The 24,603-nt window shown below is 36.7% G+C and overlaps 1 protein-coding gene and 1 long non-coding RNA gene across 2 annotated transcripts in view; one reads left to right on the top strand and one right to left on the bottom strand.

Annotated features, from left to right (window-relative positions):
- Positions 1-7,790, bottom strand: part of LOC136843326 (uncharacterized) — a 16,242-nt gene extending 8,452 nt beyond the window's left edge. Inside the window, exon 1 of the long non-coding RNA XR_010854526.1 lies at positions 7,542-7,790. This is a non-coding gene — a long non-coding RNA (uncharacterized lncRNA). The remainder of the gene's footprint in view (positions 1-7,541) is intronic.
- Positions 7,791-8,180: 390 nt separating this feature from the next.
- LOC136843323 (chymotrypsin-like protease CTRL-1) overlaps positions 8,181-24,603 on the top strand; it is a 451,535-nt gene continuing 435,112 nt past the window's right edge. Inside the window, exon 1 of the mRNA XM_067111598.1 lies at positions 8,181-8,319. The gene's annotated coding sequence lies outside the window, so the exon portion shown is untranslated. The remainder of the gene's footprint in view (positions 8,320-24,603) is intronic.

Raw genomic sequence — 24,603 nt, 5'->3', positions numbered from 1 at the left:
CAATAGGAGCAAAAAGAAAAAAAAAAAAGAAACCTCTCTTGAAGTCTCAATATCCTGAACTCTTAACAAACACTCGAAATCTGGGAACTGAAAAAAACCTCGGAAGTCAAACTGCTGTGTTTACTAACGAATATCTGACGTGGCTCGGTTCACTTTGCAAACATTTTACCGGGAGAGAAGGGGTGCTTTAAAGAGGCCTGCTGGATTGGGTCTTGTTTCATTTCGTTATTCACTGACTTCCGTAAGTTTAACAGCAGCATGCTGAAAAACACCTCAAGTTACAGGTGATAATTACGAGAGACTCATTTACGAAAATGGAAATGCCAATTTTACCGACTCTTTATAATTGTACACGAATTTTACACAAACAAAGATGACAATGATCTTTCTGGGAGCACAACTTCGATGTTGATATTAGCTGGTGAGCGTGAGATCAGGTGAGCTGTAAGCAACATATTTTAGAAAATTACGGTAGGAAACCTCCAACCTTAACAATGTTGCTATGGATCAGATTCAATTTGAAACTTGCTCTGGATAACCAGAAACCTTCACTGCTTATATACTGTACCCACACTAGTTTCCAATTGGTAAGTTAAACACATCTTTTATAGCAATGAAAATATTTTTCTTCTGTAGCAACTTTTTCACACATAATTCTCATGTTACCTTTTTTTTATGGGTGGCTGATTCTTTCACATAACTGAAAGAATTAAAACTAGAATAACTTTCAACATTGTCCAAATATAATTCACATGCTCTTGACAATAACGTATAATTCGAGGGTGTGTGTTTGTAATTTGTCACCAGTGATTTACTTAATAAAAACATTAACAAATTAATGGAACGAAACTCGTCCTTCTACGTACACCAGGCCTCTATGAAACTCAATAACCGATCTGAGAGAGGATATATAACCTTAGCTTCTCTCTATTCAGGAGCGAATTTGGAAACTGACCAGTAATTCTGTCCATATGTAATTTCATAAAAGCATAGGTCATTCATAAGCACAGGGAAAGAGATTAACAAACTTAAGATTCCATGAAGCCACAGATTGTGGTAACCACACACGAACTTTAGATGGCGTAATCCAGCCCTATATTTTTTTTTTCGCAATGTTTCATATACTACTCGCATATGACGGTTTCGTGAAACTAAACAGCTTGAGCCGCACTACGGCTTCGGATGGAACGGACACTTGCTATTCTCCCAATTGTTTATTACGTAAGTTATGACCATATTTAATATAAAAGACTGTAATCCTTCCAAGTCCTCTCTTTAGCGTACTACACAAAGACGATTATGCCGCCACAATACGATTCAAGGTCTAGACCTTGATATTATTTTTAATGATACATCTATTCTTTCAACCATTACCCATGTTCTTTGAGGTGAATCTCAAGCGAATAAAAATATATAAAAAGCTACAAGAAAAAGTACGTAACCTGCCACTGTTACACTAATTTCCCTGCAGGATCTATTAATCCTGTTCCTTTGTTCTTGCATACTGTAAAAGGCCAGATGCAAGCAAGCAGATCGTCATAATACCATGATATAACACTCGAAGTTCAAATGCGCCTAACGGACGAAAACGTGCTAGTAATGCTTACGAATGTCGTCTCACCCTTATTTGGCAATCCTTACGTTTAATCTTGATTTAAAGGTCGATCAACTTTTACCGTCCTATTACATTCTTCTCTATATAATAATGATATTAAAAGGTTTAGGACTAGTCGTGTTTAGAACAAGCGCATGTGTACTTTACCCCAAGATATCTTCCTGGAGTCGATGAGGCCTAAGAACAAGTTCACAAAGTGCACTGCACTCAGAGAGGGGTCTAATTGCGATGCCACCAGTCTGGTGGCACATCGCACTCCTTGGGCATTTGAAGGGGACCAATTAGGTCCAGATGATATAATGAGTCTTCAAGGTTTCCCTTGGGATGTTAATAGAGGAAACTAGACCATCATCATAGACGTGTTCACTAACAGGTCGACAGGGAGCGTTCACGAAGAGGAAGTTCTGAGGGACCCTACACTGAGGTCACTGCCTTGGACAAGCTTGAAGAACTCTGTAGACGAGATGCTGCTGTGGCAAGAAAGACTGAATGGCATCTGAATATACACTAACCTCTCTACCAGACGAAGGAAAGTGTTGAGATTTTTATATCTTCTACGCAGTTTTTCACCATATTCTCTAACTTCAGTTCGTCCAGCAGAATCGTGTTAATTTTAACCACATTGTCGTCCTCCTGCAGAAGAACAAAGGAATAATGGCGACGGATAATAATGGTGGATAATGGTTTCTGGGTTGGAGCAGTGCTTTGGCCATGATGAGGTACTGACCTCTCATCTTGACACTCATTAAAGATGGTTACTGGGAGAGTTGACCACGTTGTGGAAACCTTCCCATCACTTGTAAGGTTCGTCAACCACAGGTTAACCCTCAACAGTCTGACATCCAGAGGCCATCAACATCTAGGGTAGATCCTGACTAGTCTGCAGACGTCAATCCCAATGATAGTTTCAGATTAAGGTAAGTTTGTGGAATGTTTTCAAACTAATACCATGTGCTAGGGTAAGGACCTGGTGCCCTAAGTTATTAATACTCATTTGCAGTGCCCTAAGTTAGATTAGGTGGAGGCCTAGGCATAGGTGAGAACGCAGTTGTGAAATCTTCTGATCTGCTGATGTCTCCTGAATTCATGGTGTCGGTCTTATTTTCTAATCCCCGTATTCATTTATTTATCACCTTGTCTCTATCTGTAGGCTGATTTCCCTTTGGAGCCCTCACAGGGTTATAGTCCGTTAACCCTGTCCAAAGGTTTTCAGCTGAAGATATAAGGAAAGAAAGTAAGGAAAATGGAATAATGACTAGTGTAACTTAGGCTATGCTACCTCTAGACTACCCAAAAATCCTACCTTAACCCTTGGTAGCATATGACATCATACACTGATTTAAGAAGACAAGTTGTACAGACCCAAATACATGGGCATTATTAATGCATTCTTTATATATATATATATATATATATATATATATATATATATATATATATATACACACACACACACACACACACATATATATATATATATATATATATATATATATATATATATATATATATATATACACAGTACATCCTAGGGGGAAAACAGTACTGTGACAGTAACTAGGCTAGCCCATGCTTTGCTAGCTCTAGTGCCTATGTAAATGTAAACATAAACTAGAAAAAAAATTCTAATGAATTCAAAGATATAAGAATTATTCATGTATATTAAATACATAAAACCAAAAAATGAGACACTTTTGCAAGCACGTGTCAATCAAGAACTTTGTCACAGGAGCAATGCTGAGAAGCAGGAGAGCCTTCGATGAATACCAAACTTCTCCCTCTGATAAAGGATGACTTCCTTGCCGAAATGTTTATGAAACCTACCTTGAACAATACTGGTTGAGAACCAAGCCTTTACAGAAAGCTTCCGAATCACAGGTAGGCTATTCATGGTCCAATAAAAATACTCTGGCTGCTTTTCATGACCAGTTACAGTAGGCTTCAATCTGTGAGCACCTTAGGCATTTGACAGCACTTAACAGTCATAATATTGCTTGCCTGTTTTCAACCAGATAACTTCTTCGGCTTGTCAGCCAAGGAGTTAGTAGGGATAGAAATAAAGACAAACCAGTTTCTTCACCATTACAGATTTGAGACCTTAGAAACAACTGTTTGTCAATCAAACGTAAGAACTTCTTCCTAAGCCTGTCGAAAACTTCCTCTGAAGCATCTAAAGCTTCAACATGAGACTTACAGTTCGTGATCGTCACTGCATCAGAAATCACTAGCTACCCATAGTCGTTCTCTTGGTGAACACTGTGTGACCAACTTAGCTTATATTGAATGTGAGCACAACATTGCAGCAGCCTGTGTTGAAAGTTCAAGTGTCCTCTGAAAGTGTACCCCATACAGCAGAAGGGGAATTCACTGCCAACTTTCATGACTCACCAAAGCAGGGGACAGGGCTGGTCTTGTGAAGCTTCATGGAGAACCTCCCCGATCTGTCTCCAGTGAAGTCTGTTAAATTTTCACTTCTTCTAGTTTTAGTCTTTAATGTTTTGACGGAACTATATAAAGTAATGAAGTGCAATATATTGAATAGCTGCTTGATGATAGCCGTAAGGTATTGGCTGAAACAGGTGCTGGCACAAAAGTTAATGAGTGGATCAAAATAGCAGCAGTTTTGCACTTACCCTCAGGACTTCAACCTTGGGTAAGCAAACTGGACTGTTAAGATATGATGCTGCTGCAGTATGATTATTTATACTGTACTTTAGTACATAATTCAACATGAATTCATTGGAACCCTTAGTCTATGTGCTAAATGATTAGTTACTTTGTTGTTAAATTCTCACTTGTTCCGAAGAGTAATACATTCTTTTTCAAGCTGTACTGCGATTGATAATTTGATCAATAAATACAAATACAAGGTGTGCTGGTGCTGCTGTAAGGGTAAAGGGGGCTGGTGTCCCTGTAAGGACACAGGGTGTACTGGAGTAACTTGAATGAATATGGAAGCTCTGACTCAGACGGGGTGGGGGCGCATGATAATCCACCCGGGTTGAACTGAAGACCTTAACACAAATCAGTGGGAGATGTAATAAAGCCTTAGTAATCGTTGGTATGTCTGCCCTACATTCCTTATAAAAACATAGCAAGAACTGTGTATGAAAAATTAGTCAATTAGTCAAAATTAAAAGAAGGAAAAACGGTTATCTTGAGCCCTTAAGATCAAGTTTACCCGGGCACCCTTTCACACATACTGTAGATACCTGACAATGAAATGGTAGATATGCTGGCAGAAGAACCTACTCTAAAAGACACCACTGATTACAATCTTGGCTAACCAACAACGCAGATCGAAATAAGAATCAATTTCAGATGTTGGAAACTTCCATGCAGTGGTAGATAGATCAACGTTATGTAGGACAATTTAGTTCTATACCAGAGGTACTATGCGCACTTTAAATACATATCGTGATAATGGGATGATCAGATCTGAAGAGCAAGTGAACGCCAAATTATGATTATGATACAGATACCCATGGTAGGTTATGGGGTTCAAAAGGAAGGTAGCAAAGTGACTGCAGGACATGCACTGAAACGGATGGGCATGAACTTCATCACAACTTTAGTTTACCCCACGGTCTAGACTCTAGACCGTGGTTTGCCCTAAGCTGCAAGGGTATACAGATGATAATCTCACTCTTTTGGAGGATCGGGTAATTTATCTATTTACGTAAAGAGCAATGACATATTCAAAAGGTTTAAAAGCTTCACAGTTAAGAGTATTGTCACTATGATGCTGCCATGTATACTTTCATTATTTATTGTCATTTAAGTTTCGCCATGCTGCGTGTTGATTCCTTTATTATCACTTATTTCATCACTACTACTGATGTGTGTATAGCTACTATCATTTAGTTTAGAATTATTGCTTTCTACTATCGGTACAATTATTATCATTACTGTAACCTACTTTTAAACCAGTAATTATTGATGCTTAATGTACATAGGTATTACTACTGTTATTCAAGTTTAGACGTTCTGTGTGTTGGATTCCATTCTTATCGTTATTGTCACCGTCGTCAAGTGCACCATCATTATTAACGTACTGCTGTTTGGTATGTGTGCATTACCATCATTTAAGATAAAGTATATATTTTTTTTGGGGGGATGGTGGGTGGTGAAGGTTAGTGTTTTTCGCTGTGACAGTTAGTTATATATGTTAAGTATAGTTCATATTGCTAATGACGGGTTGCTCTACTATGTGACTAAACCCTTTTGGAACTATGTTCGGAATGCCAGTAGTATTTTTACATTTTCCCAAATTCTTAACGTCACATTGATGTTCAAGTATTTGACAATCAGCACTATAGTTTACGAAACTGAGAAACAGAAAAAACCGATACTTTTCAATTATACTTATTACTCTGTGACTGACTTTGACCGGATAATGGTGCAGTACTGCCGGCGACAGCTAATTACGGAGTAGTGGCTCGAGACGCAAATTTAGGTGAGAATGCTCCCATTGCCCAAATCTCAAGCAAAATAAATTATATTAAATGACTATATACAATATTATTGTGAGGAAATTCGATTATCGGTATACCTTCCGTTGGATATTAGTGTGATCAGACACGGATCTAATACAGAAGAGTAACGTAAAACAAATGAATACGTTTACCTTCCGTCTGACAGAGTATATCTTATTCCGGGAAAGGGGAATGGTGTTAAAGCCAAATGAATTCTGTTTATATTATATATATTATATATATATATATATATATATATATATATATATATATATATATATATAAATGTGTGTACAAATTATAGGTACCATTAATCTGCTGATCTGCAGTTATAAAACAGTAGGTAAAATCCGAACCTCTATAGGTAACCGACAAGGAATGCCAGGCGTTCCTGGCACACAATTCCTTGACCATATTGGAGTAAGAACCGTTAACAGCCCCATCCCAAAACCCCACCTAGGCACTGGAAGGGTCACCTTTTCTATGGTTAAAAAAAATAACGGTGTTTCCAATCTGCAGCATTAGATCACACTGGGTATGTATGATTCATACCTTGAAAAGGTGACCGATAAGGAACACCATTCGTGGTTGGCACACAGACCCTTCACTAACTTGGGAACATGGGCAAAAAGTTCAACGTTGGCGACCTCAATGCAAAATCCTAGCTAGGTAAAAAATAAGTTTCAATAAAAATACATGCACTACATACATACATATATATATATACATATATATATATATATATATATATATATATATATATATATATATATATATATATATATATATATATATATATATATATATATATATATATATATATATATATATATATATATATATATATATATATATATATATATATATAGTTACTTCGCCAAAATGTGGTAAAAGGTCTTCTGAAAGAATTTGTTCCAATACAACCTATCGCATGCAAAGGTAAACAATTTCCCAGTGGTCTGAATGGTTTGCAAACTATTTCAATAACGCTTTGTGCCTGTCCCAGAGAGATGACATGCATCAAAATTTCATCACCCAGCTGAACTAGATTTTTTGTGCAACTAAACTAAATCTTCGCCGTCCTTTAACCGGCTTGCTTTTTTCTTATTTTTATATTGGTTCATTCCATCCTTGCCCAACTCATAATTTGAAGGCTTCAGACAAAAATCTAAACATTTAAAAGTTAAATTACAACCATCATACATTTGCCTTGGGCTATATCGTGCACTTCAGACTAGGCCTACATCATGAACATCCTAGGCCTACATTTCGAAGCATACAGTTACCACTGTGCGTACATATGGACATAGAGAACCATCCCTTGTCATGTTAATTTCTGCCATGGATTATATATTGCCATCCTGTGTAATGTAAATTACTGCCAGAGAGAGAGAGAGAGAGAGAGAGAGAGAGAGAGAGAGAGAGAGAGAGAGAGAGAGGTAATTACTTACGGTGAAGACGATCTTCCTAACAAGGGTGGTAGCCCCCACTCGGCTGTTGCGACCGGCCGCCATCGGCTTTTTCCTTTTGAAAGGGGTTTCTACCGAAACAGGGCACTCAGTGGACTTGATCTCCAATGCAGGCGGGTCTTTCACAGAATCCTTTCTCTGTCAATATTGTAGAACACGTTCGGCACGGATTGCGGGGCCGGAGAATCATCTTTCACCGTCGACCTTCAGGACGAGTATGACAGTGAAAGCAGGGGTCCCGCTCATGATGCATCTGCTACCTGCCAGACGTACGAATTGTAAACTGGCCCTTTTTTTGTCAACTTTTATGTCAGTGATAAGCAAATATATTAACGGGTTCTCTCTGATTAGTTATAATTGGTTTCTAGACCAGGAGGAACGTTATATTAGATGTTCCTGTGCACAATACTTAGAGTGTTCTTTTTCATTGTAAGTCGGTCTGGATGTCGTACGGCATGCAAGGTGGCCTGGTAAGAAACAAATTTTAAAAGCGTTTTAGTTTGTGTACAGAAAGCGAGTGCGAGGAGCATAATCATTAAAAGATCTTGCGTTCTGCATCTCTTCGATCGAAGTGTACATCCCATGTGTGACAACAATTACACCGTAGACCAAGAAAAGCTGTCATTTGGTCTTTAAGTTCCCGTGAACAATAATCAGTATTGCTTGAACAGCACATCGACGGCTTAGGCTTATCGGTCTTTATCGTCAGTTTACATCGATTTGTTGCGGCGTTTTGGTTAAAACCTTCGACTAATTAAAGGTAAGGGAAATCACAGGTTCTCCTCTGAAAGGCAGAATATTGCATTTATGTTAAGATTCAAAAACTCCTTATCATTTAGATTTTAAACATTTGTTTGTGATTTTACATTAAACTTAACTTCATGTAAACACCCTTATCAGAGCAAAGAGTCATCGGTCTCTTAAACGCTCACGTGTCTCCCTCGAAGGTGAAAATTGATTTTACATTAAACTTAACTTCATGCAAACACCCTTATCAGAGCAGAGTCATCGGTCTCTTAAACGCTCACGTGTCTCCCTCGAAGGTGAAAATTACCCTGTTGTCTCACATGTATTTAACAGTAAGCCTATGCAATTTTGGTATTATAAATAAAACATAGACTTGTGAATGTGCTTGTTATTGTTAATTATAAAACGCACTTTCACATCAGTTCGCCGAAGCGTTATTGGAATAGTTTGCAAACCATTCAAGCCACCGGGAAATTGTTTACCTTTGCATGCGATAGGTTGTATTGGAACAAATTCAGAAGACCTTTTACCACATTTTCCCTTTTATCTAACTTACGTTAGGCCACTTAATGTGATTGGTCAGTAGCCTACCTGGATAGCTGGCCAGCCATTAAATTCTTGCTGCAAACTGGAAATTAGCACTCCTAGCACCACCCATATATGCCTTTTTTTTTTTTTCCTCTCTCTCTCTCTGGAGGGGGTGGTGCTGTAAGGTGTTACCCTTCTGGTTCACATAAAGCATTTATGGGATATGACATAATGGCTGTTAGTCCCACGCCTTGCCCCATGGATGATTAAGGCGCAAATGCTTAAGCCAGCTTATCGCACAAGGAATGGGATGGCAATGTTACTCGTTGCAGTAATATGCACACACACACTATACATATATATATGTGTGTGTGTGTAGTGTGTGTGCGTGTGTATTGACGGAGTAATGCAGTCTGAGAAAAGGACAATAGATGTAGCAGTAAAGTTGGGGATAAGAAAATTAGCCCTAGATGGACTTTGGGACAGTTAATGTTTGCGAAAGCTGCGGTATCCTATTGGGGACAATAAAAACAAACTGTAGAAACTAATGAAAGTGGAGAAAGTTGAGATGAGTGCAAAACGGGGTTAGTAAATTATATGGAAATAGGTAAGATGGAGCAATAAATGGCGGTATGGGTAATGGAAGCTGGTGATTTGTATGGGTATTGGAATGGGGCCTTATGCATTACTCCGCCCAATAAAGCTAACCAAATGCCAGATGCCAAACTCACAAGTTAGGTCAACAGAGGTATAGCTGACATGTCTATAGCGTTCCGCCTTCCCCTGGAATTTGAACTGGCTACAAGGCTTACACACGCGTATATTATATATATATATATATATATATATATATATATATATATATATATATATATATATGTGTGTGTGTGTGTGTGTGTGTGTGTGTGTGTGTATGTATAGAAAAGAGAGCGTTACTTATCCTGTGATGTTTAATTAGTGTTTAATCATGTATCGGGCATCTGTTTTTCGCTGTTTTATATGTTTGTATTCATTTCAAATTTACGTCCATTTTCGATATCAAGTCGTTTTTCACATCTAGCTGAACAGCCAAGTTGATCTGTACAGTAGAGCGTGGATTAATCTTGGAGTACTCCAAAAAAGTTACAGCGTTTGCAAGAAAGCATGCACTTTAAAGAAACTAATTAAAATAGGGGAATTTAGAAACTTTTTACAATTGTAATTAATTCTAGTGGTTTTTTATACCTATAATGGATTAAGTTAAACCTCTTTTAAGAAGAACAAGATAATTAATCTAAATTTCATGTGGGTTAGATGGCAATAGGTTTAACTTTCACTGTATGGCTCGTAGTCTTCAGAATATGAGCTGAGATATAACGAAGACTGGGCTTCCATTATTAATTATGAAATCAGCGATCGCTGTAAGCCGATTTAAGTAGTTTACGTGAGAATAAGGTTGTCTTTTAAGGTTAATGGCTTCATTGAGTACTTTATTAAGTATATATACTATGTATATGTATACATATATATAAATTTATATATAGCCTATATACATATATATAATTAGGTTACACATGTAAGTACACAAGATAAATCCTTAGGGCTTACAAAAAAAAAAAAATAAATAATTTGCCACCTTGTCTAATGTTATTAAAGGAATTGATGTATTATATCAAAATAGTGAGCTTGTAGTTTGAGTTATCCGTAATTATAAATCCATGAAAGGAATTTTGTTGTCCTTTTCACATTCAGAGCTTTAAAACCGACGCTTACTGTTGTGTAGTTTGGTATGAAAAAGTATTGAAATCCCCCCACATCGGAATCCACAATTTTTTCATCCTTTTTTTTTTTTTATCCAAAGCCCATATTTCATCCACATACCTCATCCAGGCCATACATTTAACCTTAATCAAGTTCGTTATTACGGTTTCAAAGTGCGCCGTACATAGATTTGTTAGAGCAAGGCTTAGAGGAATGCCCGTGCTGCGTCCTAATTCAGTCTATAAAACCGCCATTACATGAAAAAACGTGATTGGAAACGCATAGTTCCGCGATTTTAAACGTGCGTGAAATGGTAAGCAAATAGAGCCAGGTTTTTTTTTATGAAAAAATGCTAATAGGTCTTTTATGGGTTGTTTAGTAAATAACGAATCCGCATTAGGGTGAGTAATTTTAATTTTACATTGTGAATGGGAATGTTTGCATTGTAAAATTTTGCAAAATTTTAGTGTTTATGTGAAATGGCAAAGGAACACACAAATGGAAAAGAAATATACTAAGTATAACAAGATTTTATACGTTGAGGACCCTGCACTTGAAATAATGGTAAGTCCAAGCCGAATACTGTATTTATAGGTTTTGGGGCGCCGTAAAAATACGGAAGTTTTAGGTTAATAAAATGAACTTTTTTTCGGGATTTCCAACCTTACACTGCATATTCCTCGAGCCATCGATAAGACTTGCTCGGTTGTTTTATTACCATAGGACAACCCTTCATCCACCAAACTAGACTATCAGTATTTATAGCCTATGTATACTTATATATTATAAGTAATACATATGCATATTGATAGTCTAGTATACAAATACATATTGATAGTCTAGTTTGGTGGATGAAGGGTTGTCCTATGGTAATAAAACAACCGAGCAAGTCTTATCGATGGCTCGAAGAATAAGCAGTGTAAGGTTGAGATTGTACGATTTCCTTAATTTCTCACTGACTTGCATATATACCAGTCCATCGATATTGTTTATTTTCGTCACTGAAAAGGAAGGCAACATCCACGTCCGATATCATGCTAGCCGTTGACGGTTGAATGAACACTGAGACTATTCTGCCTTATTACAGCAAAGCGTGAGGATATAGCATACAGTATGCTTGACGTGCAGGATAATGAATCCATTATATTGAGAGTTTACTGCCATTCTTTTTCATGTTTATGCCGTAACGGAGAGTGTATCTTATTGCAGGCGCTACAGCATCTTTAGTGCAGTATCTGTTTGTAAGTCATGTTGGAGAGAGAGAGAGAGCCTTAGTCTCATACTCTGGCAAATGGATACTTGCGTTAAGGTCCAAGAAATCGTAAAGTACAGGTCGGGGTTAAAAAATAAAGTGAAATATAAAAGGCAAAAAAAAAAAAAGACCACTTTCAGGCAGCACCACGGAAGCGATATCAGGAAAGGCCGATCGTTCAGCTTAGTGGAATTTTATGTTTTAAATGCCCTTTTAAGGGATGGGCCTTACATCACTATTATGCCAGGGCTAGACGTTTAACGCATTTTTTTTTTTTTTTTGAAGGGTGAGATGTAAAGTGTTATGAGAATGAGTGGCATCTTCATTTGGTCAGTTGAACAACACCCGCCCCCCCTTTCCTACAAAAAAAAAAAAAAAAAAAAAAACATTTACAACCAAAGTTACAAGCAACTCTTTCCAAACCCTGCAGGTTATATACACTGGAACTACATTTCATTTTATTTCTTGATTTTAGTGGACTGATATTTTAAAATTTATGCTCTACTGTATATCGAAGGCTTCATTTTTCAATGCGGGTTATATCCATTACACAAAAAAATATTTTATAATCAAGTATTCCAATTCCAATTAGTGTGGACTTTGGTGTCATGTTCGTGCCTACGATTTGAAAATTTAATGTTAATTGGATTCCTTTACGTATTGGTATTTCCCAGGCTCACGATTTTTCATGTTTTCTTTGAGTTTAAAATGAGAGGAATATATTTCGCCGTGACTTTATCCATTTTAATTCAAATATACTGTCCGGAGTAAGCACAATATCTGTTTGAGGATTACTAGGCGCAGAGTGTCTTAGGGAAAGAGAGGGCTATTTGTATCTTTGTTCTCGTTTTGTGGGGATTGTGAGATGTCATAAAAACTTTCTAATAGGACAACTCTTCCCATTCTAGTCGTATGATGTGAAAGTTTTCGTTAAAGTATGTCTATGAATGTCATGTTATATTTATTTTGTGCTTACATATTGCGAATTGGTTGAAATTGAATTCGTGCTCATAGTCGAAGGCTTTTTCCAGAAGAACGTAGTAGTGGCTTTTTAAATTCAGTAGTTAATTGGGTTCACAAATAAGAGCCGGCTGTTGTAGGCCGCATCTGGGGTGAAGAGTGAGAGAAGAAAAAAACAGACGTGAGTGATCAGTAATTCTGTCAAAATGTATGTCATCATATAATTGAAAGCAAGAGACCCTCCTGGAGATAATCCTCTCTCTCTCTCTCTCTCTCTCTCTCTCTCTCTCTCTCTCTCTCTCTCTCTCTCTCTCTCTCTCCAAATCTGGTTCCTGACTCATACAGCTTGTCATTCTGTGTGGACTGCAGTTAAGACCAGGAAAGAGTGAGCCTTGAACACATTATCTAGTAACGATATTTATGCATGTAGCTCATATGTGAATGCTTTTGCACATAAATATTTATATCGGTGTACTGTCAGAATTAAGGAAATACTGTAAAACCGTAGTTTTTCTGTATTTGTTAACTTTATACCTTGTGTGTCGAGACGCCATAAGAAACCAAAAACCAAGATTTTAATTTTTCATTTATTAGCCTAGAGAGGAAGTGAGGAAAATCGTACGGAAGTTGGTTGACGCAACCAAAACGAGTGCGAAAGCCAAATTTGATTATTTTTTTTATATATATTTCGGTCGTAGTAGATCTGACCGTTTGGTTACAAAAGATCGAGGATTGCTTGGGATAAGGAAAAGCTACTGTGCTTCGAAGTAGGAATAGAGGAATAAGTGTTGCAACCTCATCCCTGGTGTACATACAATGCATATGAACTGATGGCTCTCGCTTCCCTGAGTTCAAAGGAGGAATGGATGTTAGGTGTTAATTCATCAAAGTACTTTTTCAACTACACGCATTTTGCTGCATTTAGCACTTTGTCCTTTGAGGTGGCGGCTCCAGAAGGTGCTAACCTCACAGTTGCTATCCCCAGTTCCTTCTTCCCCAGCAACCCACTACAGTCGACTTGAAATGGATTTTTGAAGAAACAGGCCTAAGCTAATCTTCCTCCACCTGGGAAGATATCCCTTGTATAAGGTGAACAGAGACATTCAATTATTATTTTTAATTTGTACACACAAAACCTCCGCCCACTTCTCCAATCCTCAAGAAGTCTCACGCAGATGCTGGAGGATGCGTTTATTGGTGTGTCGTTTCAAGCCTGGGCCTTTGAGATACGTCAGGTATGCCGGAGTATGTCAGTGTGTCATCGCCATGCGAGAGAGGTTGTAGAGGAGAGGCGTGTAAGAATCCTCCTCATCTCGTAGGATGCCCACTTTTTGTTTCTTTGCTTTTTCTCCGTTGTGTTGCTCATCCTTCTTGTTGCTTGTTAATTATGGATTGTTTTTCATAGAGACCCTATGAATTATAACAAAATTGTTTTCTGAATGTTTTTTTTTCCACCAGATCGTATTGTTCGACGAATATTACAGCTCGTAGACCGAAGAAAAATCTCTCGTTTGAGACACGGAGGGATCAAGAGTAGCATTAAAGTCTTTATGTTATAGTATTCCAGTTGAAAGTGAAAGTTCATATCGATGCCATCGGAAGAAAGTCTCTCTCTCTCTCTCTCTCTCTCTCTCTCTCTCTCTCTCTCTCTCTCTCTCTCTCTCTCTCTCTCTCTCGTTAAACGAACTCGTACTGTCGTTTTCAGGACCGCGTACCACTGCAACATTCATTATATATCGCCATACTTTCATCACTTTCTTTTTCATTCAGATCGGGTTATGGAATTTGATTGCTGGCCGTCGGTCTTTTTAGCCCCCTCCTCCCCCCTCTCTCTCTCTCTCTCTCTCTCTCTCTCTCTCTCTCTCTCTCTCTCTCTCTCTCTCTGCCAATATTTACTCATTGTAAATCATTTTGTATAGGTATGATTTGCAATCTATAAATCAAATGTAAGTGCTTAAGTTCAGTTTCACTTTCAGTGCTGAATGACTTCATAGGTCCTAGCGCCGGCCTTTGGCCTAAATTCTTCATATCTTTATTCCACTCCATTTATACATACATTACTTTTTTGTACTGTACTCGCAATACTAAACCATAAATACCCCTTAATATCAAATTATAACTGATAAAAGCATCTGCTCAGGTCAGGATTCAAACCTGTCCGTTTTAGGTTTCGCACAGAGGTAAACAGTCGACTATACCCATTCGGCTATGTAAATGGTGTTCTTAAGCATTTGTACTATGTACAGTATGTGTTAGCTTTTACTTTCGTCATCAAGATATTGATTTTAGCATCGTCACTGCAGACAGGAGACTCATGAAAGAAATTTCTTGCCTTCCATTGAAAGATTCTCTTACATACCGAGTCGAAGGCGCAGGCCTGTGTTACGTCATCTTTTACATCACGTGGCGTAACAGAAATCACGAGAAACGAGGACTTCTGTAACAGTGATGGTCTTTAAAGTAATGATATATGGCTCAAATTTTTTATTGCGTCTTTCATCCGTTTTGGAAATGGAAAGGCTTCGAGTCTTTTTAGAACCTGTTTTTATTCGTGTTTTTTCTTTCCTTTTTTTTTTTTTCTTTCCTGTCAAGGCCCTGAAGGAATAACTTTTAGTCGCAGAGCTAAATTTACATGTAAGATTATTTCCATACCTTTTAGTGCTTATCACGTATACTATACATATATATTATATATACACACACACACACACACACACACATATATATATATATATATATATATATATATATATATATATATATATATATATATATATATATATATATATCTAAATATCTAAATGGTGTGGTAATTGTGTCAGGTTATACGGGGTCGACTAGGCCTAGGAGAAAGAATGTTTGCTAGCATAGTCAAGGGGATCAATCTTACTTTGAGGTTGCAGGAAGCAAGTGGAGGCATGAGGGTTGCAGCTTCATCCTTCAAATCAATTACATACGAATGGAACGTTCTCACTTTCAGAGCCGCGCCCTCCAAAGGGAAATGATTGGTAGCTGACAGAATATTTACAGCATATACATGAAGTAATTATGAGTTAATGAATTCAGTAGTTACGAGTATGTTGATAAAATATGACGTCATTATGAGATGTATAAGTTTATGTTTATGTTCTATCTCTGCTATTTTCGTGCTTTAATAGACCCTGCCTTTCAGAAGTAGGCTAACCCTTGACGAATGGACAGGTTTAGTTTTCACTGAGACTAGAAGCTATCTTTTTTTTTCGCGATTATTTGCTTTCAACATCAGTAGATTTCGTGGCACACTAACCGGCTTGAAATTCTGGACGTGGCCAGTGTTGCTCACCGGCGCTAATCACCTTGGTTACGAACCGACGCGATCAGGGGGGCTCAGTGGTGCACCTGAGCGACTCGGGGTTTCGTAATATCATCCCCAAAACAGTTTCACCTAAAGAAAGTGAACTTGGAGTCACTTTCGAAACAAGCAAACAGCCGGGTAAAAAAAAATAAAGGGAAAAAAAAGGAAAGCCATCAGGACGCCATCCGGTGGTGGGTTGATAAACCTCCCGTCACTTTTTCCTCCTCATTGGGAGCTGTTAGGAGAGTCATTTACGTACGGAGCCATATAATCTTCATCCTCCCATATACTTCTCTCTCTCTCTCTCTCTCTCTCTCTCTCTCTCTCTCTCTCTCTCTCTCTCTCTCTCTGTGAGTGTGTTTGTGTGTGTGTGTGTAGTCCGTCCCAAGACGACTCTTGGGTATGCAAGAATGTCTCCTTCCCCTTTCTTTTTTTAAGTGCATTGCTGGAGAAGACGTCGAGTGTGTCGACGGCCACATCCTCCGCGAATACTTTCGATCTCTTCCTGTAAGGCTTGTGCGTACCTGGGCCAGGAATGTTGTCTGGTCACATGATGGTTCGGTGGAAGAGGCATTTTCTTCAATATACTCGCACTCTCAAACACTTGCACTTTCAGCGTTTTGTTTCGTGCGCCGTGTCTGAGTGTGTACTCGTGGAATGTGTGCTTGGCTTCTTTGGTTTTCTTGTTTATTAACTTATGTATATATATATATATATATATATATATATATATATATATATATATATATAACAGGGTGTGGCCTTTATTATTCTATTATATATATATATATATATATATATATATATATATATATATATATATATATATATATATATATATATATATATATATATATAATGTATGTATAAAACAGGGGATGGCCTTCAATACTGTATATACAGAGTATAACGGGATGGCATTCAAGAGAAAAAGATAATAATTACTACCATATTCATATTGAGACTACGGAATTGTGTATGAACCACTTGTGCAGAAAACCTCCACAACTTGTAAGTGCTTCATTTAACATACACCGACAATACACCATCAGTGCATCGACGCCTCCCATCCCTCTACGCAAACTGCACCAGCCCGTGGCTTCCTGGGTGTTGAGGCCCTTCCTTTTCAGCACCCCTTTGGCTCCATCGAACCATTCATTTCCAGGTCTTCCTCTCCTCGTTCTCAACACTTCGACATTGTATAGTGCTTTCTCCAGCTTATCATCTTCCATTATTTCCACATGACCAAACCATTTCCAAATGCTCTGATTTGTCCTTTCACTTATGCTAGCTAACATTTTTACCACTCTCCGTACTTATCGCCACATTTTTCGTCTTTTCAGTTCTTCTTATAGCACATAGGCCTATACTGCGTAATTAATTTCATGAACTCACTTTCATTGAGGAGAGTTGGTTCAATAATCTCTTCATACGGTCCTGCTTTTGCCTCCATAGACACAATGTTTTCTTCCAGTCTGTTATACACTTCTTGTTATGCCGGTTCTGTGACTCCCCTCTTCTCTTCCTGTCATCATTCGATAAATTCACTCCAAAATACCTGTAAGGTGCCACTGTGTCCATTATTTTTCTGTACATGTTAACATTTATTAAACAGTTTTCTTTGTTCCTACTTACCCTCATAAACCAAGCCCTCAATCCTTATTGCTTTTATATATATATATATATATATATATATATATATATTGATATATAGACAGTATATATATATATATGTATGTTAAATATACATATATATATATATATATATATATATATATATATATACTCGTATATATTCTTTAAAAATGGGGAATCTAGTGTATGACTATTTATTAGGCTGTTATAGAAAAATAATAATCATCCAGCTTTTTAAGAATACACTTGAAACTTGCTGAGCTAGAAAATGATTCTCGTAAATTAGCCATAAATATTGGGTTTTTTTACTCCTACAGAAACGGAGGTTAAAGTCATTTGTTGTAGATTGATCACTTGGGAAGTGATGTTTTCTTCGTATCATTTGAGAGTGATTTTTATGTTGTGATAAGTTACTTTTGGCTTCCGGCTTCAGTACTGTGATACGACGCCAAATGCCTGAGTGAGTTAGTGTAAGATTTGTAGCTTTAACTTGTCCGTAGTCAGTCCCGTAGGGGGTTAGTGTCGTCAGTGCACCCCGTGCGGTGCACTGTAGGCATTACTTAAGGTTCTTTGCAGCGTACCTTCCACCCCTAGCTGCAACCCCCTTCGTTTCTTTTACTGTACCTCTTTTCATATTTTCTTTCTTCCATCTTACTTTCCACCCTATCCTAACAACTGATTCATAGTGCAACTGCGAGGTTTTCCTCCTGTTACACTTTTAAAACCTTTTACTGTGAGTTTCCGTTTCAGCGCTGAATGATCTCATAGGTCCCAGGGCTTGTCCTTTAGCCTAAATTCTATATGCAGTTCAATTCAGTTATCCGTAGTCAGCTCAAAAATGTATATAAGGTAAGCTCAGCCTTTGATAGTTTTTTTTGCAGGCGCTAATTGCTCACCTTAAATCCCTTTCTCAGTTCAGTTTCTTTTGTAAGAAGTACTTTTTATTGTTCGGTAAAAACAGATGACTTGGCTTTTGTTGACTTTTAATACCCATTAGCCGAAGGCTTCTTACCTTTAAACATCGCCTGCGGTTCCCTTAAGAGTCGCTTGAAGTGTTGATGTGGTCGAAATATGCTGCCTATGTTCTGTGAGTTTACTCGGAAATTCCCTTTTAAATGGTGCTCACAGTTTTAACTGCTGTGGGTGAGTAAGGGTTTTCAGCGCTTATGAAGAGTGGTAGAGAAAGAAAGTGACTTCTGATACGGCCATAAAACGTACTACAAATTATTCAGTGGGTTCGATGCCGATTCTGACTAATCATTTCCTAACATCGGGCGAGTGATGAATACTGTGAAATCTGAAATTTCAGTATTTTGCTTACTCGGCTTCTAGTTTTCATTTGCATTCGTATTCCATGACAGAGCATCAGTTACGAAACCTATCGCGAACTGAAACCTTCAATTATTTCTTTATGGTCAAAGAGATTAAAACTAGATCCCGCCGTGGCACAAGACCTTACAATGGTATCAGCATGACAGAAAAATAAACACGGATTCATTAACAAGGACTAATTAGTTCCGCCAAGAGTATTTTGTAGTTTTCTAATTGCATCTGTATTTTTACATTGAGTTAATTTGATCAATGGGGAATAAAAGTTATTTCATTTAAATTTCACAGTTCACTAAGTTTAAGGAGAGACGATGATTTTGTTGGATTTTTGAAATTCCATTTCGTTCGCATCTGTCATCCTCAGTTTATAAAATCCTCCCCGTGTTATTTTTATTGACGGAGATAAGGAGCTGTTGGTAATCTGTCCCCTTTTTCTTTCTTTTCCTCCTTCCCTCCTCAAATTCCTCATTAATTCAATTTCCTTCGTCCACACTGCACAAAGGGAATGGGGATTGCAAATCTCCTCTCCATCAAATTCAGATTACGCAAACGTAATGGACTGGATGCGGATTTTAATCGTTTGTGTTCCGTTATGGATTTGATTAACTCATCACTGTTTTCATATATATATATATATATTTATATATATATATATATATATATATATATATTATATATATATAATATATATATAAATTATATGTAATATTCATATATATATTGTATATATATATAGTATATTATATATATATATATATATATATATATATATATATATATATATATATATATAATAATGTGTGTCTGTCTGTCTGTCGATATAGACTGGTTGATAGATAGATAGACAGATTGACTGATAGATAGAGAGAGAGAAGGTGTTTATGTTGATTTTTGCTACCTTCATCAATCATTCTCAGTACTGTGTAACTGTGTGGTTATCTGAGATTGCACAATTTATGACCACTGGAAAGGCCTATGTTGAAGGTGCGATTGTGTAAATGAAACAGGTTTCAAAAGGCTGTCGTTTTCATAAATTATTTTGAAATAACGAATGCCACCGGATGGTCTTTGGTGCCAGAGTTCACATTCTTGCGAAATTAGACTCGGCTCCGATCGATTTTAGATCTGATCTAGTTGTGGTTCAGCGTCTGTGTCCTGTGTCAGTGTATAGCCTAATACAGTACAAATCAGTTGCTCAGTCAAGTTTTAATCAATGATCGTGTTACATCTTGAGTGTTGATGTTACAACTTTTTTATAATGATCTGTTCCAAAGCTGGCCTGGTTAACAAAGGGATACCTTCGTTGGTGTGAATATTTTTCTTTGCCTAATTAGATAAAGAGAGATTCGGATTATGTGAGGTTTTCTTCTTTACCCTGCGCACTGCATGTAAAGCTTATGATTACTTTTTTTACATGGAATGTTATAGTGACGTAGCTTCGAGTTTAAATGACACTTCTACGATTCTCGGATCAGATGAGTTTATTATTATTATTTGTTGTTGTTCACGTTATCATAAGTAATGCTTCGATAAATTTATTGTCCTCGTAGTGGCAATTTAAAATTCGTTGTACATCAAACGCTGACTTTTTTTTTGTAAACTTTCATGAAAAGTTATTTGTGTAGGCTATATGTTTTTTACTTTTCATTTGTAAATGACATTCGTTTTTATACCTTAACATTCAGACATTTTTATATCTTAAAAATGTGTGGACTTTACGGCGATTCGTCGTAAGTGTCAAGATTCTGAGAAAACGACCATAAATATGAACACGCTTACAGGCAAAGACACACGACGAGGTAAATAAAAGTACCTTCTTGGGAAACTACTTATGTACAAAAGTGAGTATGAAGTCAGCTGCGTATTCATGTTTGATTTTCCTTTCTCCTTCTGTTGCCAGTTTTTAAGAGCGTTTTTATTGCCAGAGGCAAAATAATTTTTTACCACTCTTGAACGCTTTTGCATGGTAAGAGCCGACGTCGTTTTTCAGATGGTTTTTAATATGACCACACGGAAAAATGTAGTAGTCGTTTTATTCGTGTTTTTACATTTGAGTTCGAATCTCCGACCGGCCAGTGAAGAACAAGAGGAATTTGTTTCTGGTGATAGAAATTCATTTCTTGCTATAATGTGGTTCGGATTCCACAATAAGCTGTAGGTCCCGTTGCTAGGTGACCAATTGGTTCTTAGCCACGTAAAAATAAATCTAATCCTTCGGGCCAGCCCTTGGAGAGCTGTTAATCAGCTCAGTGGTCTGGTTAAACTAAGATATACTTAACTTTTCATTTGACCACACCAATGTTATTGTTGTTTTATTCGTGTTTTTTTATTTGACCACACCAATATTATTGTTGTCTTTTTATTCGTGTTTTTTTTCATTTGACCACATCAGTATTATTGTTGTCGTTTTATTCGTGTTTTTTTTCATTTGACCACAACAATATTATTGTTGTCAGTTTATTAATGGTTTTTAACTTGACTACACGAAAATTGCAGTTCCGTTTTACAACTCGTTTTGACCACACCAGTAATATAGTTGCCAGTTTATTAATGGGTTTTAATTTGACCACACACACATTGCAGTTTCGATTTACATCTGGTTTTGTTTTACAAATGGTTTTTAACTTGACTGTACGAAAAATGTAGTTTTTTTACCCGTGATTTTAAAATTAACCACACCAGTGATATCGTTATTTGATTAATGATTTTTAATTTGACCACACGAAAAAATGTAGTTGTCGTCTGATTCGTGGTGTTTAATTTGACCACCGCAAAAGAGTAGATGCCGTTTTATCATTGATTTTAGTTTTCGGTAAAAGAAAACTATTGTGCCGGCTCTGTCTGTCCGTCCGCCCTCAGATCTTAAAAACGCCTGATGCTGTAGGGCTGCAAATTGGTGTGCTGATCATCCACCCTCCAGTCATCAAACATACGAAATTGCAGCCCTCTAGCCTCAGTAGTTTTTATTTTATTCAAGGTTAAGTTAGACATACTCGCGCATCTGGCAACGATATAGGACAGGCCACGACCGGCCCGTGGTTAAAGTTTCATAGGTCGCGGCTCATACAGAATTCTACCGAGACCACCGAAAATAATTTTGGTCTTGATTATACGATGTACAGAAAACTCGATTGCGCAATTTTTACTTGTTTAATTTTACAACAAGGAAAATGTAGTTGTTTTACAAAGAGGTTTTAATTTGACCTCGTAAAAGAAATGTAGTTTTCATGTGAACACTCGAAAAAGATTTGTGTAGTTTTACTAAAGACTTTTTTTTATTTTGACCTTGCAATGAATGTAGTTGTCATGTTAAAAATAATTTTGTATTTGACAATGTGAAAAATGTATGAATGTTATACTAATTCTTTTTAATCGGAGCACATGATGAATGTAATTTTCGTCTTAAACACACATGATAGTTGTATAGGCTACTCGATACTCGGAAAAGGTAGTCATTTACAAACGTCGTTCAATGTGATCTCTGAAAAATATAGTTTTCGTTTTAGAAGTCGTTTTGATTTACTACGCAGAAAGTGTAGTTGTTTTGCAAAATATTTTTTATTTGATTACACAGTATTGTATTGGCCGTTTGGCTAATGATTTTAAATTTAACCCACGATTTTTATTTATTTGACAAATGAAAAAAAAAAATTTTTCAGTTGGAGTACTTGAAAATCGTAGCTGACGTTTTACTCATGTCTTGTATTTGGAAAACACGGAAAATTTTTTTTTTAAGTGGAACACACGAAATAATGTAGATTCACCATAATTTTTTTTATTGGGAGCTCACGAAAAAAACCCAAATTTGGTTTTACCAGTGATTTTTAATTGTACTTGTCGTTTTACTAATGGTTGTAATTTGACAACAACAAAAATTTAGTTGTCGTTTTACCAATAGTTGCTTTGATATCAAACGAAAAACGGAATTATAATTTTCTTATTTTTTATTTTGCAGAGAAAAATTAATCACTCTTGCCAATTCAAGCAAGAAATATGAATATAATTTGTATTGTTAAATTACATGAGTTTTTTTTACCCTTTCACTAACTTCACTGTCGTCCGCATCCTATGAATCTCATTAGCATATTATACAACATTTTCCCGTTTTTATTTTTTGCTTTTTGTTTATTTATTTATTTATTTTTTTTTTGCACCTTAGATAAACAGTCTCCGTAACATCCTGTCGGTAATAAATGGCTGGTCTCGTGAACAGCTGTTAGTTGCGTTATACCTCTGAATCGAGCTCCACATGGGTTGTAAAACCCCCTGTGACGTCATCCTAGCGAAGTGTTTTGCTTGTGTCACCTCTGGCGAGGCATAATAGCTTAATTAACGTCTAACTTTTACTTTCTGAGACGATAATGAGTCGCGTGATACATTGTCCGCGTGGTTTCACCTTGATTCTTATGAGTAGATCTAACGGTTTGTTTGTTTATCTAGTTAATTGTTTTTTGTGATTAATTTCCCTTAGAATATCGTCATTACCTGTCTTATGCATGAATTACTTAGAATTTGGTGTCTAATTTCCTTTAGAATATGGCTCTTGTACTGTATGTCTCATACATGAATCCCTTAGAATATGTATATTGTATGTCTTATACATGAATCCCTTAGAATTTGGCTATTACGTGTCTTATACAAGAATTACTTAGAATAAGGTTATTACCTGTCTTGTACATGTATTCCTCTCTGAACAATTTTTATCAGAGAAAAAAAGTCGTTCTGTTTCATCTAGTCATCTGTCGTAGAGTAACGTGGGATGTGGCATGAATGGACGAGTTTAAAATGCTAATGTCTTTTAATGACTTTATCATCGAATTTTCAAAATGTAATTGTTTTGGAATTGGTTTTTAAATACCAGCTTATTAGAATGTTCCCACGGGGGTTGCTGTCCCCTCGCCTCCTCATCTAATTGCAAAATGGTCCAGCTTTTTCCCCATTTACCTTTTTTTTATACTTTTTAAGAATATTTTAGTAAACCCCAAAATATACTATATTTCTGACAGTTAGTTTTGTACGACGAGCACGTATAATATATATTGGTTCGTTTAGATGCTAGGAAATAAAAAGAGTCGGATGTTTTCATTTTGTTTAGATGAAATTAATTCAACTCCTCTTTCCACTTTCCATTATATTAAAGACTTAAAAAGACTAATGAGTCTTTGAATAGGCTAATGAGTCTTTGAATTTTTAATGAATATTAAGAAAAAAATCGAAAACGTCCAAAGAGACAATTTGTGCTCGGCAGTGCCAAAATTAGTTCTGACAAGGGAATTGTCGAATGATTTGTCTTTCAATATTAGGCGCTTTTTCATTTTCCCGAAAGTTTTTGGTAATGCAAATTCCGCTTACCTTGCGATGTAAAATTTGGATGATTTTGAGAATAGCCGATCGTTAATGACATCTCTCCCAAAGAGTCTGTTTTTAATCCTGTTTTTAATGGAGGTAGTAAAAGAAAACTATGTATATACCTCTCTTTCAGTTTTGATGTAAAGTAAAAGAAAATCCCGAAACGTCTT

This window comes from Macrobrachium rosenbergii, chromosome 11, assembly GCF_040412425.1.
Source record: "Macrobrachium rosenbergii isolate ZJJX-2024 chromosome 11, ASM4041242v1, whole genome shotgun sequence".
NCBI lineage: Eukaryota > Metazoa > Arthropoda > Malacostraca > Decapoda > Palaemonidae > Macrobrachium > Macrobrachium rosenbergii.
The sequence above is the reverse complement of the archived record's forward strand: the minus strand, read 5'-3'. Positions and strand labels throughout refer to the sequence as shown.